We start from the raw sequence: 14,527 nt of genomic DNA on the forward strand, positions 1-14,527 counted from the left end.
AGGAAGGGAGGGAGGGAGGGAGGGAGGAAGGAAGGAAGAAAGAAAAAATAAAAAATTGGAAGGAAGGAAGGAAGGAAATAAGTAAAGAAATAAAACATAGACAGGGCTGTGAATGTACATGGGAAGGGGTATGTTGCCTTGACATCAGGTGATCATACCCATGTTTCTGCATGAGACAATTTACACTGAAATATTCTTTGCAGTTTATGGAATATCCAAATCAATGCTATATATTTTGTTTGCAATTAATGAAGTGATCCTAGCTTTGAGGCATGATGGGAATCACACTCTAGAGAATTCTTCCCCCAAAATATAAACCTAAGGCCAGGAGAAATTCAAGGACCATGCAGAAGTACTGTTTTGATATATCTCATCTATCTTTAAAACTATCTGTTTAATCTCTGTCTTAAAATATCATAACCTTCCTTTGGAACTAGCAGTGGGACACAGCCAGCACAGTTACAGCTTCAATAAATTCATGGCAGACTACATGGAGAGCAGCAAATGTGTGGCTTCCACCAATGAAATTAAGCTAGAATGGGCCATCCAATCAGAATTTGTTTAGCTCATTTGAAATTACTCACAGACTATGTCCAATGAAAGGAGTCAAGCAAAAGATATCTCAGACAAAACATGATCTTTTGGTGAGTGAGTATATAAGTTTTGTGAAAAAACAGACACATAAAAATATATATGCAAACAAGTCTTTTCCAGTGCAAAAACATCTTTAATTTGCTTGTAGGAAAATGCTCTTATAGTTAAGCTAAAACAGGAAACAGAAAAAAGGAAAATAAATGTCTTTTCGTGTCTTGTACAATCTTTGGAGGGCTAAGCTTGAGATAATTAAGGAAAATAGCAAGGTTTTGGAAGTGGAGTTGCCAAGGAATGTGCAATAATAATGAATTTAATTAGGGTGCTATTTAGGAAAAGGAGAAATGGTAAACTTCTTAAAGCTTTATTGACAGATGAATTATAGGTGTAGCGTCTTAATAGAATTTTCAAAGCCATCGATTTTGTTTAAGCCATATTCTATTTTCTCAGGAAATTTCCAAGGTAAAGACAAAATGCCACTCAAAGTATCTGTGGAATAAGAGTAACAACTGCAGGGTATGTCACACAAGTGTACATCCTGCCACCCTCTCTGACTGATGAGTCCTCTGCACATTTTTTAACCTTCAGATTTTCATCTTTGTTATGGAAGTTAAAGTATAGCCGACCCAGTATTATCTTAAGGACTAGCATATTTTGTGTCAACTACCCACCAAGAAATTCATTCTCAATGAGCAGTATCTATTATTATAATCATGCTACCAATATTAAAAGAGGGTAATAATATATAGTCAGAATAGTGATTTGTGATACTTTAAAGTTCACATTTTATCACTTTAAAGTTTCATGATTTGTTTCTCATGTTGGTAAAAGATAGTAAGGTAGATTGTTCACTTTATTGTGAACAACAGGGAAGACAGAACTTTATCACTTGCCAAAAATAGGTTCTCTCTGTGTTTACATTTAAAATACTGTGTATAAGTATACTCGAACAATAACACACATAGAATCCAACAGTTTTCAAAAGATCTTCTCTTCACTAATTTAGGTAGAAAATATGCTAATAATAGATTGACTTGTCAGAAGAATAGATTTTAAAATTCTAAATGTGTACAGTACTTTGTTACAAAATGGATTTAAGTCTGTAACTGAGGTAGAACAGATACTTCAAGATACCTGGAATGATTATGGGGCTTGACTTGTTGATTTCCATTTGGTCACTTGTTAATTCTATTTCCATTCCCAGTGGTTCACTTATGAATTGAGATAAGTCCCAATTCTATCAAACGAAAGATAAGAAAATGGTCAAGTCAGGGAATCTTGGGTAAGGAGATCCATCTACTGGAAAGGCAGATGGGACAAAAGAAGTGTCATCCTCTGACTGTTGTGTGTGTTTATGACACTTTGAACTATTGTCATTTTGCACCCATGAGGGGACCTTGCCTGAGGACATAGTTCAAATATAAGAATGCACCTATTTCTATGAATATAAAACCTTCCACCCTCCATTTTCCTTCATATTGAGATCAAATTCATAGCTTTATGCATGCTAGAAAGACATTCTTTTTCTGAGCTTCATTTTTAGCAAAATTGGATGTTCAATTAATCTAACCTACAGATAGTTCCCTCCTTCTGGGTTGCATATTATGAAATGTAAGGTTATCTTACTTTTAAATACAATTAGCATTATCCTCTTCTATAATATATAGCTCAAACTGTCAGAACTGACAAAGAGTAAGCCCTCAACAAATGTTAGTTCTCTTTCTCCTTATCCTCCTACTCTTCCTCAATGTCTTCGTGTTTATTGATATTCTTGTTTTTTTCTCCACAATCTCACACAAACTGTTCCCCTTGAGTGGAAGAAAATGGCATCATCTCTCAATGGGCTTAATCCTTCCCATTCTTAAGAGTCAGCCAAAGACGGCTCTCTCAAGGTTATTTATGCTCAGCGTTACCTCCCCTGCTCTGTCATGTCACTTAAACCACTGTAGTTAAATCAGAGTTTATTAATGCCTGTGTCTCTCACTAGACTTAAAGCGCAAAGGGCAGGAAACTCTTCTGTCATTAGCAGTGTTATATATCCAGTGCATCACCCAATTTCTGAAAGGAGGAACTATGTGTATATGATGAGTGAATGAAGAAGTAAAAACACATAATATTTGTGCATAAATTAGGAATATTATCTTGTACTCTAAAGTGTCAATTCTAAAAAATATGTCTAGCAAATATACTACTTATTCTACATTATATTTTGCAAAACATTTATTGACATAACATTATGGATTATGAAACTGTCCCATAAGCAGTATGTTTAAAAGAAAGGAAGTGAATTGGGAATAACTAGAGTTGAAAGAGCCAAAGAAAGACCTGTCAGATATACCAAAAATTATGGTACTCGGGGGGTTAATGGCTTTTAGTTGACAGTTGTGTGTTGCCTTACTTTAATTGGATCTACAATTTTCTTTGCGTTTTGCAGTTTGACAACTCTTCAAGGACAAATACTGAACCCTGTGGGGGGGAGAAAAAATAACAGATTGCTAGATAGACTAAAAAAACAATTTAGCACTCAGCAAGAGGAGAAGCAAAAACTAAAGTTGAAACATCCCATGAAGACAATGTCTCCACAAAACTCCCAGAAGATGAAGAAAAAACCCTAAACATCTCAATTAGAGAATCAAGGTGAAGTGAATTGTTTTCCTTGAAGAACTGCCAAATATTTGACATAAACTTTAATTTGCAGGAATAAGCTTCAAGGTATCAATTAGAGGAAAAATGTTCTTTTTGAAAACAATCATCTAAGAAGAAATTTGCTTAATGTTTTCCCCATAAATGTAATTTTTTAATTGGCTTGAAGGCTTATCCTCCTATTACTCAAGCTATATAAATCTAATCATTTTGAGCTCCAAGAAATTGTTGCATGCACACACATACATACATATATGCATGTACACAGACATACTTGTATAGATATGATCAGGGATGTACATACAAACACACAAGGAAAAAGTCATTAGAATTACAAACCAAGGTAATCAAATTTAGACTGGAAGAATAGAATTACTTGTGTGTCTTCTTTAATTGACTCATTTGCTCACTTTATTAAACATTGTCTATTGCATAAAACAGCATTTATTTATTCATTTTATTTATTTATCCATTTATTTTTGTCAGCCTTGGGCTTGAACTCAGGGCCTGGGCCCTGTCCCTGAGCTCCTTTTACTCAAGGCTAGTGCTCTACCATAGCACCACTTCAGGCTTTTTCTGTAATTCATTGAATTTAAGAGTCTCACTGACATTCCTACCCACCCTGGCTTTAAACTGTGATTCTCAGATTTCAGCCTCCTGGGTAGCTAGGATTACAGATATGAGCTGCTGCCACTGCCTGACAACAACAACAACAAAATACAAAATAAGACAAAAAAACTACATTTAATTATACAACCTCCACAAGTATCACCTTCTCTCTGAAAACTGCACATTCAAATCTGCAAAGGACTTGACCCCTTTATATGTTGAAGAGTTAAAGAACTGCCAACTGTTGAGGTGGATTCCCTTTCCTACACAGAAATTCAAATACTCAACGCTATAGTTGAATCTAGAATGTTCTACCAAGTATTAAAGGCTTGCTCTTCAGGATGGTCCTTTGAAAAGGCTTTGGAGCCTTTAAGAGGTGTGGCCTGGAGAGCTGTAGTGACTTGAAGTTATTAGGGATAGTCCCTGGAAGAGGAGGAGATCGTGCTTCAAGCCCCTTCTTCTTTATCTCTTTTTATTCCTGGGCATGAGGTGAGTTTTCTCAGTCACTCAATCACACCATGCTGTTCAATCAAGAACAGCAGCCCCTCAGATGTGAAGATGATCTGATGCCAACAACTGTCACCCTATTGATTGCCAGCTTTGATTGGGCTCATCTGCTGGGTGTCCCTTTCCTCCCTTCGGCCCCATGGGTGTCTCTGAAGATGACCTTCCCTGATGAAGGACAGACCGTCTTCCATCAAGGGTCTATGAGTAGCCGTGATACAGATAGAACACAGGCCATGATACAGATAGAACCTCCAAGAAGCTCTCAATAGCAGAAGCCCCCTTTCTTCTTATGATTTGATTCTCTTTAGATATAGAATGCCAATTAACACACTCATTTAGGGAAGTATCGGCAATTCTGTCCTTTAAAGGTGGCATAGCCAGGGGATCCCTTCAACAAACATGTTTTCTTCATCTATTTTTATTTTAAGATTCTCTGAAGCCGTAACTATAAGCTCTCCAACAATGTAACAAAATACCTGAGACAATTAGGTTTTAAGAGTAGAGATTTTGATGTACAATCGTAAGCATGGAGTAGTAGCATAAGCCACTGGTATTATGTATGCACCACGAAACAGAAAGGAAATGAGAAAGCCAGGAAACCCAAATAAATTTGGGCTGCCCAACTATTTCGACGTCACCTAACTATTTTGAGGAACCTTTCCTAATGACTTGATATCTTCTCATAAGTTCCCACTTCCTAATGTTCCCACAGTCTCCTAAAAGCACCAACCAGGAGGCCAAGCCTTTAATTAACAGACTGCTGGAAGGCAAGACTTACTCAAAATAGCACTCACCCACCTCTAATCTAAGACTTTCACTAAATCGAATGAATTAGTAATTGAAAACAATTCACAATAGCAGAGATATGGAGTTAGATTATACAACCACAAATGGATGAATGGACCAATTATGATATTTAAACAAAAGAGTAAAATATTATTCAGCAATAAATATTTAAAATCATGCAATTTACAGAACAATAAATGTTGTAGGAGATCAGCTTATTAAGTAATATGTCAGTTTTAACTGTCCCATGTTTTCTCTTATGTGTGGAATACAACAAAATGAAAAGCAGGCAACATGAAAATCAAAGAAACACTGTCAGGAAAAAAAAAAGTGGCTTTGGGAATTCTTTCTTTAGTGGCTATTGAGCCAGTATGGATTATAATGTAGCAGTGGGATGACCTGTTCTGGTCTGGTCTATTTGGGTTTCTAAAAGCTTCTTGTAACTGGATGGGCCTGTCCTTTTGTATATTTGGGAAGTTCTCCTCTAGGATTCTGCTGAATATACTTCCTAATCCATTGGCTTCCCTCTCCAGTCCCTCTTGTACACCTATTATTCTCAAATTAGGCTTTCTGAATGTATCCTTTAGTTTCTGCAGTGATCTGCCATGCTTCTTAGTTTTGTTAGGAATAATTTTTGTGTGCTCTTTCTCCATGGAGACTAAACTGTCTTCAGCCTCCGATATTCTTTCTTCGGCCTCCTCCATTCTACTTTGAAAGCTTTTTACTTCAGTGTCTATCACCTTTGCTTCTTGCTGATCTTTCTTAATGGTGGCCAGATCCTTATTAAGGTTTTCTTTTAAGTCTTGAATAGATTGCCTTACCTCCTGGAGCTGGTTCTCAGACTTTCTTTCTACTACTTAATCTAGGTTCCTATCTTTTTATTAGGCTCTTTCTCCCTCTACTGGAGTTTCTTTATCTTTTTATTTGTGGAGGCCACGAAGTCATGTATTAGCTTCTGGTTGGCCTCGTTGCTTCTCTGATAACCCTATGCAGGGTGTCCAATTTTTCATTCAGCAAGTTTACCAGCCATGCTTTTAATTTATCTTGAGCATTATCCTCTAGGTTATTCTAGGACTGCTCTCTAACTTGTTTATATGGAGATGATGTTATGTTTGTTGATTGGCCGTGTTCCTTGTGTTTCTGCAGTTAGTTCTACCCATTTGGAGACAAGAACCACACTGGTACAACAGTAGGACAGTCTTTTTTTTGGACCAGAGCCAATCCGGAGCTGTGTAGATGTATAGATCTTAGGGTTTCAAAGTTATGTGTAGGTGTTTTCCTATTTAGCTCTCTTTTTCTTTGTTTGGAAAGGGATATTGCAGCTTCATGGTCGAGATTATGTCTGCTCCTTAAAGTTAACAAGGTGGGCCCCTTGTACTCAAAACAGTCAAATGGAACCAATTTTATGGTCAAATATAGATCCAACTGTAAGTTGGGTCTGATATAAACTGTAAGGGATCAATGGGCTGGTGCAGATGGAGAAGTGAAGGATTGGATTGGAGAGATGTCAGTTCAAGTTCAGAAAAGGACTTGGGTATAATGATAGTAGGGGGGTAAGAACAATGCACTTACAATACACTATGTGATTCTTTTTCTACTGTATTTTCTTCCCCCAAGGGATAACCCCTGTTTTCACTGGATTTGATGCTGGCGTTCTGCACCTTGTATATGCATATTTGTAATTTGGGGAGGGGAAGGGATATTGCAGAATGCTTAAAAGGGGATGCAGGCTGATGATGAGATGTACAGGCCACTATGTTGAAAACGAACTTTACAATGTCAGGGTCGGGGGGAGGAGTTGGGGAGGTGGAAAGGGAAGTGATGGTAGGGGGAAAATAAAGGAGGAGGTAGCAATGCTCGCTATGAAATGTACTCATTACCTTACTCATGTAACTGTAACTGCTTTGTACAGCATTTTTACAATAAAAAAAAGAAGGAAAAACTGATACTGGCAAAAAAAAGTGGCTTTGGGAATGTACGAGAGCATAGAGCATAGAGCCAATCATTGAAACTCTTAAAAATTGACATAATTATTTAGCTATTTGTATAATTAGAATAAAATAGAGTTATTATTTTATTATTATGTTGGAGCAGAGAGAATAAAGTAATTATATCAATAGCAAGGGTATTTTATAAAATTAAAAATCTAAGGTGGAATATTATTTCAATACAACAAATAAAGCAAGACCATGCGAATTTATTGAACTGGACCATTTTTTTAAAAAGTTCTTTATTATTTAAAAATCAAGGTGGGAGCCAGTAGCTCATGCCTGTAATCCAAGCTACTCAGGAGGCTGAGATCTGAGGATCAAGGTTCAAACCAGCCAGGGCAGGAAAGTCCGTGAAACTCTTTTTTTTGGGGTGGGGGGGAGAGTCCAGTCATGGGGCCTGAACTCTGGGCCTGGGTGTTGTCCCTCAGCTCTTCCGCTCAAGGTTAGCACTCTACTACTTGAGCCACAGCGCCACTTCCGACTTTTTTCTTTTTGCTTATGTGGTGCTGAGGAATTGAACACAGGGCCTCATGCTACCACTGAGCCACCTTCCCAGCCCCTGTGAAACTCTTATCTTCAATAAACTACCACCAAACCAGAAGTGGCAATGTAGCTCAAGTGGTAGAGTGCTAGCCTTGAGCTGAAGAGCTGAGGGACAGTGCTCAGGCCCAGAGTTCAAATACCATGACTGACTCCCCCCCCAAAAAAAATTAGTCAATTAGTAAAAAAAAATTCTTACATACATTTCTTAGGTATTAAAATAAGGGATTTAAAGATATAAAAAATGAATATACATATTGCACAGCATAAAAATGAGGAGTTTAATCTCATTGTTTGGTTTACCATGCAGTGCTACTTGTTACTATTTATTGATTATATGAATTTTGACCCAGTTATTTAAAATTCGTTGGCCTCAATTTCTTCATGTGGAAATACATGTTATGATACTGATTTCCCTTTAGAATTTTTGCATTGCACAAATGCAAATACACATAGGGATATTTAGAGTTATAGCTAAAATATACTCATCACATATACCCGATTGAAAATACTTCAACTACTTTAAAATATATTTTACATATGCACATGTTGTTATATTACTACAAATAATATTCGACCTAGAGAAATTCTTAATGTTTAAGAACAAGTACTTGGTCCTAAGTGATTCATGGTAGATTTAGTCTAGGAGAATTATCTGACAAAGAATGAATAGGGGAGACATTTGTAATTATGTAAGAATAGTTGACATAAATCATGTCTGTCACTGGGAACCCAAAATACTTTCTCACAGTCTTTACTTGGTTTAAGGATATTTTCCCCCACAAATGGAAAAGGAAGAAGAGCCTTGGGATCAAGGTACCCAGATACATCATCTAAGATTCTTGAGAGGGATTGGCTCTTGTATTTATGGCAAATAATACAGTTGATATTTAGAGATATAAATATGAAAAAAATAAAAATGATATTGCCAGTCTTTGGCTCTGAAATGGCTCTTTACTTTAGAGGTAATGAGGAAATACCAAATAGTTTCAGTTATGGGTTTCACTTAGCTACATTGAATGGATGATAAAGTAAAAATGTAAAGGTAGAAAATTTACTAACGTAGTCCAAATAGGAGTGATGATGTTGCCAATTAATTCTGTGCATGTAATAATGTAGAGAATTGATGAATTTAAGTCATTTGAAAAATTGATTTAATGTGAAGCTTTGAACAATAGGATGTGAAGAAATTAAGGAAAGAGGGAACATGAAAGTGATCCAAGTTCTAGTTTAGATGAATGAGTGAATTGTGATTAAGTTGGAGACAATACAGCAGTAACAGGTTTAGAAAAAAATGTAATAAATTGCACTTTAAATGCAAATTTTGTTTTTGATAGGTTGACATAGAGAAAGCATTCAGGAGACATTATGTATACAACTCTATGTTATGAAAGCTGAAAATTATGTATTGTTTTAAATAATGAGAAATTTACAGCACTGTCATTTTTTCCCTCTTAAGCTGAAACAAGTCTAAGTATGTGGTCTAAACTACTTTACTCAATATATTTTACTTCATTTGATTTTTAATTAGCTATATGCTTATTAATGATGCTGTTTTTCTTTGTGAATATGCAAGGAAGTTTTGCTGGATGCTGCTGGATCACACCTAACATTTCAGCTGAGTGGCTAAAACAGGCTTAAATCTGAGGATTGCCGTTCAAAACCAGCCCAGGCTGGAAAGCCCAAGTAGCACTGTGGCTCAAAGTGGTAGAATGCTAGACTTGAGCAAAAAAGGATAGGATCCAGGTCCTGAGTTTAAAGCCCCACAACTGACAAAAAGATGGAAGTTTTAAAACCAAAATTGTCTTGAACACACCACATGGAATAGATATTTGTTTTAGTAAATAACTTTTCTCCTTAGACAAAAACAATAATTGGATATGCATTTGTTAGAGCAACTTAATTGATCTTAATAATTGGTATGGTCATTGAAACTGAGGGCTGAACAAACTGAGAAAAGTAGCATAGTTTCTGTAAGAAATCCATTTATTCCCCCTTTTCATGGCTGTGTTTGACGATGGCTGGGAAGCCTACGGAGAGCCTCAGTGAATATTGTTCATATCACGGCACCTGGTGTTTGCAGAAGAGGAAAATGGCAGAAAACACAAAGAAATTCCAACTGTGCTACCCCTTCCTTGCTTAGATTTGCAATGTGTGGGCCAGGAGAGTTGTTTTCCTGAAAATCAAGTCTCTTGGCTCTCAGCTTTAGGGAAAGTGTCACAAGATGTAAATTGCTTTGGGATGTGAAATATTATTGGTTACTTAAAGTAGATACTGAGCTTTCTAAAATGATAGTTTGTAATACTCTGTACATATTTAAATTTTACATTTCTCAAATCTTTAACGTCATAATATTAACTGATTGGTCTTTTAAAATAATTAAATATTATTATTTTATTAAGTTAGGTATTAAATTTGAAAATTAAAAAGAGGTATAGTTCTATCTACAAGGAATTAGGAGGTCATTTTTGTTATGCTAGGAATTCATCCCCAGTGAACTTACTTTATTTTTAATAAGAAATTTATGTGTGCTGTTCTTGTGAGATGTCATATGTCTTATTTCCTTTGCACCTGCGTCTTGGTACAATAGTCCTGAGACCTATAAATGCTAACTCTGGGACGATGAGAGCATTTCTTCTTCCTGATAGTGATCATGTTGATAGGCTGGTGCCTTGCAGTTATCCTACACATGATCATTTCTGGATTTGAGGACTGGAAATAATTCCAAATTCTTCTTGATACATTTGCCCACTTTGTAGAGGTAAATACCATACTATATTCTGCTCTAATTTTCCTATTTAGTTTTAGTAATTGGTAATTTATTAACTTGACCTTCTGAAGACAATATCCTTCATTCTGTCACAATCTAGGCACAAAGAGTATAAATATTTGTTATAATCCATTCATAGTAAATTGATGTGGGAAGGTCTGAGGTTGGTATAAATAACTGAAATCTAGATCCAATGCTACTGCCTTCAGAGTAACATTAAAGATGGCCCCAGATACTAGCTGACTTCAACGATCCTCTTACAGATTATTACCTTAAGAATGTACATTTGTTCTATAATATATGGAATTAAACAACTAACAGACTAAAATTTCATAATTCTGTTCTTCAGAAATAGTTTCTTTAAACCTGGAAAGCATAGTATAAATAAATCTCCAAAATTGGAGAGCTCTTCTATTTCTTCTACCAGTCAATTTTAGCAATACTGGGAAATTAACTCAAATCATTCTGGGTATTTAGCAGGAACTATACCACTTAGGCCAAGCTGCCATTCACTTTTGGTGTGTGGGTTCAGAATATCCCAAACTGCTGTCCTTCTCCATGCACTTCCCTGTGCTACTGAGGAAGACAGGGTCCCCACCTCATTTAGCCACTGTGCTTCCTCAGTAGCTGGGATCAGATGGAGTCTCAGGTAACATTTTTTTTCCTTCCATCTAGTCTCAAAATGTGCTTAATGTTATGTTAATACTTTTCCCCACTTGCCTAAAATGTCCATGGCTATGAATGTATGCCTCAACCAAAAAATGATTGATAGATTTAAATAGTTTCTGGTATTTGTTATTGTTATAACTTTATTTTTACAAGCTAATGTGTTTAATAGTAAACAGTATGATCTTGGTTTGTATTTATCAAGTCCATAATGGTTTCTACTTAATATTGACTTTACTGTTCATTAACTTCTATTATACTGACTTGGATAGACTAGAATTTAGTTCACTGAAAATATTGGAGAAAAGGAAGAGAGAAAGAGTTGGCGGCTCCTACCTGTAGTTCTAGATATTGAGGAGGCTGAGATCTGAGGCAAAAAAAAAATTGTGAAATTCTAAGGCCCAGTTAACTAGAAAAAACCTAGAAGTGTAGGTGTGGCTCAAATAGTAAAATGACAACCACAAGCAAAAATATGTGAGAGAGTCAGAGTGCAAGGGCCTTGAATTCAAGCCCCAGTACTGGCAAAAAGGAAAGGAAGAAAGAAAGAGAGAAAGAGAGGAAGAGAAGAAGAGATAAAGAGAGAAAAAGAGATGGAGAGAGGGAGGGAGTGAAGGAGAAAGAAAGAGAGAAGAATGAGTGAAAAGGAGAGAGAAAGGAAGGAAGGAAGGAAGGAAGGAAGGAAGGAAGGAAGGAAGGAAGGAAGGAAGGAGGGAAAGGGGGGGAGGAAAGAAGGGAGGGAGAAAGAATGAAAGAACCATTCAAATCTCTTTATTGTGATATGTTACTCTAATTCTAATTATAAAAGGTGTATACTTTTGGAAAAACAGAAATATTCAATGATCATCATGTTTTCAATAATATTTATTTTCTGCACTCTTTTCCTCTTTAATTTATGGATGTGAGTACAGATTGAACTGATACTAATATTTTAAATCCCTAGCAAACAAGTGAGATTCTATCAGTACAATTAAGGTAATATTTAGGAAGAGAATATCTGAAGCTGAACTGATAGCAGTGACTGATTTGTGTATCTTTGTACTGTGTGTGTATACATGTGATCAATAAACGTAATGATTGTGCATTTCTTTGTTGATTTTTGCATAAGTTGATTCTTAAAGTTAATCAAAAGTAAGTTAAAGTTGCATGTACAAATAATAAAAAAATACTTTCAAAGATGATCCAATAACTTTATTTTGTGAATTCTTCTTGTTGTTAATGATAAATATATAAAAACCAAAAAGAAGTAAATTGATTTTCACTCGTTTATCCTTGAAATTTTTTAGCTCATAAATATCATTTTTCAACTGCTTATGCAGGTTGTTCTGATGGTCAAGCTACCATGCTATTCCTAAGAAAAATCCATGCTGTAGAAGATAAGGCATGCTTATCCTTGGACCTATGAGGTCAACATGCAGGTAAGTGAATGTGAAATCCATTGTCACAGGACCTCTTAGAAAAAGGATCTCAGTATATATATATTAATGAAATACTTGTGTTTATATTTTTCCTTTTATTTTCTTCTTTTTTTAACAAATGAACTGCTTAAAGTTTACTCGAAGATCCAAATGGTATTTCCTTTTCAGAAAGTCAGGGGCTTCAAATGTGTCATTGGGAAACTAATACCCCAGATGCAAAGACACTTTAGAAGAGGGCATTGATCAGTCAGTGCAAACACCAGCAACAGCATGTGTGGGATCAAATGTCTGCATTCCCAGCCAGTTACTAACCTCAACTCCGATCCACAGTCCATGAACTATTAAACTAAATATATGTGTATATATACATATATATATACAAATATATATATATATATATATATATATATATATATAATCATGGCAATCATCAAGGCTTCTCACTTCCTTCTCATTTATTTACATTAATTACAGAACCTTAGCTGTTATGTTCCGAGTGAAATATTCTTAGCAGTAGTTTATGGAGCCAAACTCATTTTCAATATAGAGCTCAAGTCATTGACTCACTGTTTCTGTTTTCCCAGATAATATCAAACATGTATGCCAGATCATACACAGTAACCTGCTCAAAAATTAAAAATTGACTACATTTGTGTACCACATTTAATACTAGCTGCCAGAACCTACGTTCTTATTTTGGCCAGATTTGGGGTGTTTGTGCATAAACATAATAGAAAAAACACTTCATCATACTACAGATTTTCTGACAGACATTATTCTAAGGAATATTTTTGTATTTATTTAAAGTGTAATTTAATTATTAAGTATAAAAAGGAGGTCATGTAGGAAAATTGTTTGTTTTAAGAATTATTGTGTCAAAGATGAGTAACAAAGAAGCAATGTCATTTTTAAGCTTGTCTGATTGATCATGTGTCATATTTTTCTAAGTAAACCTATAATTCTTCATTTAAACACTAAGATGGTAAGGGGTCATATTATCATTTTCACAAGAGTGAGGAAATACATACATGTGTATACAAAAACTGAAACTTTGTGTATCAATGAATTGGACAAAGTTTACATGTTAAATTTTAACTATTCAGGTAAACTGCAGATTTTTGGCATGAACATAACTTCATTATTACTTGCACCTTCATTCAATTAGGTTATTCAGACAAGATTTCATTTTTTCAATAGAGCTCTCATTTATATTTGAGACCTCAGGCAAAATTAATTTTCCTTTCTATGGTTTATATTAAAATGCTACTAGTATTGTCTTTCTTTAAATCCCTTTAGATGAGCCATCCTGGGTGCATTTCAAACTTCTTAAAATACTTGATGGAATGGATGAAACCAAGCCACGAGAAATGAGATAGTCAGCTAGCACATATGTCCATATTAAATAGCCTCGAGAAACTAAAGATCACAGGTCCAATCTGGCAGGTTTGAAGCTCTGAGGATTGTGGGGAAAGTGTCCCAACTGTTTCGATTGGAAAGGTAAAAAATTAAACTAGAAAAAATTCTACTTTAATCATCTTTCTCTCTGTATATGATGTAACATGATGTATACAAAATGCTGTAGGCAAGTTGTTCCACTTTTGACAGAAGGGGAAATATATCACCTCGGTCTGAATCAAATGGTTAATATATAGAAAAATAAACTTCAGAAGTACCTTCTGGATAGAAATTTTCCCTAATTTTAAAGTTAAATATAAGTGAATTAATATGCATGCAATGTGGAATATTTGAAATATAGTATATTTTATATAAATATATATATATATATATATATTCTGAAAATACCATACAGATGGGTTACAATTTCATGAGCAAGGTAATGAGTACATTTCTTATCAAGCATTGTTGCCTCCTCCTTCTTCTTGTCAGTGTTATTATTATTATTATTATTATTATTCTTTTTTGTCGGTCGTGGGGCTTGAACTCTGGACCTGGGCGCTGTCCCTCAGCTCTTCAGCTCAAGGCAAGCGCTCTACCACTTGAGCTACAGC

This window comes from Dipodomys ordii, unplaced genomic scaffold, assembly GCF_000151885.1.
Source record: "Dipodomys ordii isolate 6190 unplaced genomic scaffold, Dord_2.0 Scaffold32, whole genome shotgun sequence".
NCBI lineage: Eukaryota > Metazoa > Chordata > Mammalia > Rodentia > Heteromyidae > Dipodomys > Dipodomys ordii.